Raw genomic sequence first — 6,015 nt, 5'->3', positions numbered from 1 at the left:
CCACTCGGCAACTTCCCACCTACCCGGACTGTGCCGCCGGCCTTAACACCCTACCGCACCCGGGACCCGACCATTTCTAGAAGTAATTAGGAGCTGGAAGAGGAGACTTCCTTACAGTGCCTGGAGGCCAGCCCGCGCCGTCCTGCGATGTACCCATTATACCGCGGGTGCCCAGTCTCCTTAAGGGGCGGGGGAGGGGGAGGGGATCCAAGGTCAAGGAGGCTCCAGGGACAAAATATCGGTCAAATCGGGAATTTCCACCACCCGCTTCCTAGCCTTATCCTTATAAGTAAATACAACGTGACTAACTTCCCCAGTGGACAAATATTCTCTGGTTCGATTCCCAGCTTCTGGGAATCCGCAACCTTCCTGTTCTTAAAAAGCAGAATTTCTCCTCTAGACTAAATAAATGACGTTACCAAAACGCCTCATTCCCAAAGTGTTTTTGCGTTTCCCACCACGAGGGCACAGCTACACAGGCTGCTGTGGGGGAGTAACCTAAACCCTGCCATAAATGGGGGTGCTCCAAAGGACCTAAGCTTAGGTTTGTTGGTGTCAGAAAGGTCCAGGGATGCCACTGACAATCAAAGAGACCTAATAACTGTACTACAGGATGGTCTGTTTTAAATGGAAAGAATAGTAAAAATGTTGCTCTCCATATCTGGTTCACATTCTAGGCCTACTGATGACCTCTGTGCCACAAGCTATGATCCCAGAGAAGAGATATTTGGGAGAGTGGGGGGCTCAAAAAAGTGAGTAAAACTATCCCTCAGGCCACAAATGTGGTAGCCTCCTCTGGTCCAGAGCTTGTCAGCCTCCATGCTATTGACACTTTGGGCTGGGTAATTCTTTGTTGTGGGGGCCTGTTCCCTGCTTTGTAGGATGCCTTCACCCACTAGCTGCCAATAGCACCCCTCCTTCCCCATTGTAGCAATCAAAAACTCTTTGACGTGCCAAATGCCCAGATGGGGAGGGGGCAGAAGGCATTGGTTGAGAACCACTGCCCTGGTCTATATCTGCATGACAAAATGCAGACTAGGCTTATCATAATATTGGGGTTTGGTTTTTTTTTCATATGCGGGGGCCAGTCCAGGCTAAATTCATTATAGTAGTGGCTTTATTCTCTGTCTACCAAGGACTGTGCAAAAACACAGTGGTGACTGACATCTCCTGATACTGTGGCAGCAGTCTGGAAGAATTCCTGCCTGCCATGAGCTTTTCTAAATATGGGCAATCTGTATTTTCATGATATCAGTTTATGTAAAAGTGACTTGACTTTTGAGATACACGAAAAGTCTGTCCTTCAAAATCTACTTTAGCTTTGCTGTTTGCATTGCTTATTTTTTCTTGCATAGGTTTATGTAACATTTCTACTGAATGAAACTGTATCTGTGAACTTCACTGCCAACCTGCTTCTCAGCACCCCGTTATCCTTTTTCTCCTATCCTTGGGTTCTCCAAGACCTGACCTGTAGCTTTCTGACAGGCTCTTCTTGTCCCTAAACTGCATAGCCACCTGCTGTCACCTGAAGTTGGGCTTCCTTCTAACCCGAAAGTATTTCTGTCCACACACGTATTTGTGTTAGTATTTTACAGTAAGTCTGGAGATAATGTACATTTGATTTTTAATAACTCTGTATTTGTATTTAAGTATCAACATTTTAAAAAGCATTTTACTTCCCTTTAAACATTTCTTTAAACGGTTGACAAAATTGTAAATGTTAAAAAATTCTTTCCATTTATTTAGAGTGGTACAAAAGAAAAAGTGTGGGTTTTGTAATCAAACAGACATTATTTCTACATTCAACTCTGCAACCTATTAGTTCTGTGAGCTTGTCCTAATACTTGACTTCTTTGCACACGTGTCTTTATCGTTAAATGATCATACTACATACTCTAAGAGGATTAAATCATGCCGTCTGTAAAATGGGAAACATTTACCTGGCAGAGGGTAAATACTCTGTAGATGACAGTTGTTATGTTAAGCAAGGATATATTGATGTTCTTTTCTGCCTTGAGAAAGACATAGAAACTGTTTTGCTATTAATCTTGTGTTGCCGCGGAAGGTTTTAGTTGTAAGAAGGTATTAAGTGTTTTCCAAAAACATTTGGCCTTCCAGAAGAAAGTAACTTGTGTGTTTGGGGAAAAGCGAGTAGGAGAAATTTGCCCTCATAAACAAGAATAAGCCCTTAGCAATTCCACATGGTTCTAGTCTGTTTGACTCTTTCAACCTTTTAAAAGGCAAAATTGAAGGTTAAATGTGTCCAGCAGGATGTTTCTTTTTCCCCAAAAATGCACAAGAAATGTTATACTCATAATAGCTCCTTCATTCTCTGGAACCCATTAACCAATTTCAAATCAAAGTCCTTTGTCAAGGTCACTGACCTAAGGCAAGGTGAATCAAGGTTGCCTTTCTTCATGACCTTGTGCTCCAAGTTCAAATGTTTTAAATATTTTTAATATTTTTATTTAATACTACTTTTTCATAACAAAACCCTCAACTAGCTGAGTATGAATATAAACAAAGGGCCACTTTATTTTATTTTAGGGCAAAGATTCCTTCCTAGAAGTCGGCTAGTCTTTGGAGGAGAGGAATTTTGCAGTATATGTTAAATAAAGAAAAAATAAGTTCTCACCTTGCTAATCTACACAGTTTATAACACAAACAAGCAACTATTTATTCCACCTTATTTCTTAGCCAAGATTTAGCATCAGTGATGGGAATTAAAAATTATTCATACTCAACCCCAACACTCTATGATTCATTTTCTTGCAGAGGAAAGAATAAGTTATATGTACTTAAAATGTGAAAGGTAGACTAGAGTATTTTATTCTTGATATTTGTCATAGTTGCTTTAAAAAAAGTTGCTTTAAACTCCCACTTCCTTATAAATTGCATTATCCATAACCTTTTTTCTCTGATGATTACCGTTTCCCTTCAGCGCTGTCTTCTTTCACAGCCTTATTTTCATTTTCTTTTCTATTATAGCTTTCTAGCTTTTCTACCTCTGTGTATGCTTTCTTCTTACAGCAGAGTTTTTCTAGCTCTACTGGTATGAAAAACTTTTAATCTCCAAGACAGTCTATTCCTTCTATCTTACCTCAACCCCTTAAATGACTTACTTCACTTTTTTCCCTTTTTCATTCGTATCCCCAACCACCAGCCAACATCTCCTCGGCCTTCCATGTTGCCTCTCAGTATCCATATTCTCTGCTCTAATTGCACTTGCTGTGGCTGATCTCCAGGGAATGGGTAGTTCTCCAACTCCTTACCAAGAATATCCATTCTGTCTGTGCTTTACGTCATTCCTTTGGCATTTTTAGTTATATTCCCTTACTCTTTAATTTCTTTGTTTCTACTGTTTTCTTCCTTTCATATTATAAAAATGCAGTCTACCCCATATTAAAAAACAAAGCTGATGAAAACTTTCCAAACTTTTGTAGTAGATATTCATGGTTGCCTCTACGGTATCCATTCCCAGGTTTTTGTTTGGATCCACGTTCAGTCAGGGAGGTACCTCCACAACCTTGGTTCAGGGGTGGAGCACTGGAACCAACCAAGGCCTGGATAGGGCGGAGGCGAGGAGGGTGTCATGTGACCTAAGCCCATCCAATAGTGTGCAACTGAACTCTGCTGGGGTGCAGAGACAGAACTATGCTCACCTGTTTTGGAAGGTGCTATGTACACATATGAGGCCTGGGGTTGTTACAGTAGCTTGCTGTGGGCAGCCAGTCTGAGGATAATTCAACACAGAGAGTACAGAGAAGCAGAGCCAGAGCTCTGAACAAACTTCTCATGAAGTTTGTCTACCTGCTGATCTTTTCATTGGAAGCAAATGGATTCCCATTGTTGTTTTGAGATGGATTTTCTGTTATTTGCACTTAGGACTCCCAACTGACTATGGTGGTTTAACACTATGTCCATAGATTCTTTGATACTCCTCCCTTCATCAGGTGGACTGTAGTTCCCCTCCCCTTGATCATGTGCCAGATTTGGTGACTTCCTTCTAGAAAATAAAGGGTATGATTCTAAGACTAAGTCAAAAAAAAGATTATGATTGCCTCCTCTTTCCTCCCATCCACTTCTCTGTATGTGTGTCTCCCTCTCTTTTCTTGGATCACTTGCTCTGAGGAAGCCAGCCACCATGTCAGAAGGACACTCAAGTAGCACATGGAGGGCCCACATGGTGAGAAACAGGCCTCTGGCCCCAGCACCGTTGAAGCCTTCTGCCAGTGAAAACCAGAGGAGCTTAGCAGGAGATTCTACAGTCTAGTTAAGCCTTCAGATGACTGCAGTTCTGGATGACACTTTGACTGCAACCTCATGGGAGACCGCAGCATGAGGTTAAGCCTCTTGCTGTGGTTATCAGAGAGCTTCGAATTGCCAAACCAGTTACCATTTTTCAGTCCTTACCCTACCTGACCTCATGGTTATGGAGCAATGTTAAATAAGTACATGACTGTGGGTACATGAACAGAATGGAGTTTTCTAAGAAAGGTTATGTTTCTGAAGTTTGACACAAATGTTAATTCTGTCTTAAGATACTGTTCTGATTAGAAATGGGAATAAATTCTCAAAGCTACAACCACTAGAAAACTTATTTCTTCCCCCTAAAAACTAAAACGAAAAACAGGGCAGCACTGGCTGGTGTGGCTCATTTGGTTGGATTATCATCCTTATACCCAAAGGTTGAAGGTTCGATTCCCAGTCAGGGCACATACCTAGGTTGCAAGTTCAATCCCCACTTGGGATATATATGAGAGGTAGCCAATAAATGTTTCTCTCTCACACTGATGTTTCTCTCACTCTCTCTCTCCCTCCCTTCCTCTTTGTCTAAAATCAATAAACATATTTTTTAAAATTAAAAAAACAGAGCACACTAGAGGATATGTTGTGAAATTTTTATTATCTCACTGGTGATAAGAAACACCAGGCACTGCCAAGAAAATAAAATGTATATATTCTAACTTCTACATAGAATTTTTTCTTGTTACAGATTATAGAAAAATAAATATACTTATCAACCAAATTTCAAAAAAAAAAATTAGAATTTGCAATAAAGGCTTATCAACCAATTTTGATCATTTCCCCTGTTTAGGAAAAGACTAAGTACAAAATTATTCTAATTGGGGATTTCAAAATTAGCATTTGGGTTGAACAAAGCTCCAGAGAAAAATGTCCTAAAATTTCCACTTAAAACATTATGTATATAATGCTTCTCTAGGAAATGATGTAAGGAAGGTTAACAGGATTTTGGGAACAATGCACAATGCTGTAATTGACAAGCACTTAATTATTTATGGTATATGCCTGTCAGGGTTTTTGCGTAATCCTCATATATGGAATTAAATTCATTTGTAAAATGAACCTTTTCTTGTAAAAGAAAATAAAAACTGTCATTTCCTGAAGCTCTCACCTCATAAGAAAAGTGTTGAGCTATAGAAAAAAGGTTAGTACTTTAGAAAAAATAATAGCTCCTATAAATTCTATATTTATATATTTATAAGGACAGCTGACTTAGATTTTACTTTAAACATTATTGACTTACACTGTTCCAGAAAGACTATGGGAATACCTAATTCCCATTCCTAATTCTTAAATAATGTCATGTGCGAAAAGACTCACACGTTTTGATTTATTTGTTCCTATGTGCAGTCCAATAGGAGACTTGGAGTGCTGCGGCAAACCACACTCCATTTACCTGTTAATGGCTGGACATGAGCTTAAATATGTGTGTTTACACGGACTTGCAAAACCATCTGATTCTTCTGTGAAAGGGCACTGGGCTACCCTGCTGCTCTGACTCTCCTGTGCAAATTCAGCTATGTAGTTATAAATGGAGACGGGCCAAAGTACACACCATCGGCTGTTCTTCCAGCCAACAGCCTATATTGCAATCTAATAGCAATAACTATGGAATGTTCCTTGCATGTCAGACGTTATAGGAACACTTTTTTCCTGATTCAAACAAGAGCCTTGGGAGGTCATTTCTTTATCCATTTTACAGATGAGTAA

General features: G+C 39.9%; 1 long non-coding RNA gene across 1 annotated transcript; it reads left to right on the top strand.

The window, feature by feature from the left end:
• The first annotated feature begins 167 nt into the window (after positions 1-167).
• On the top strand, positions 168-4,464 carry LOC118499006. The gene is made up of 2 exons (XR_004901508.1): positions 168-752; positions 4,136-4,464. It is a non-coding gene; the product is annotated as an uncharacterized LOC118499006 (long non-coding RNA).
• Positions 4,465-6,015: the final 1,551 nt, after the last annotated feature.

This window comes from Phyllostomus discolor, chromosome 2, assembly GCF_004126475.2.
Source record: "Phyllostomus discolor isolate MPI-MPIP mPhyDis1 chromosome 2, mPhyDis1.pri.v3, whole genome shotgun sequence".
NCBI lineage: Eukaryota > Metazoa > Chordata > Mammalia > Chiroptera > Phyllostomidae > Phyllostomus > Phyllostomus discolor.
Note: the sequence above shows the minus strand (reverse complement) of the source record. Positions and strands in the feature narration are given on the sequence as shown.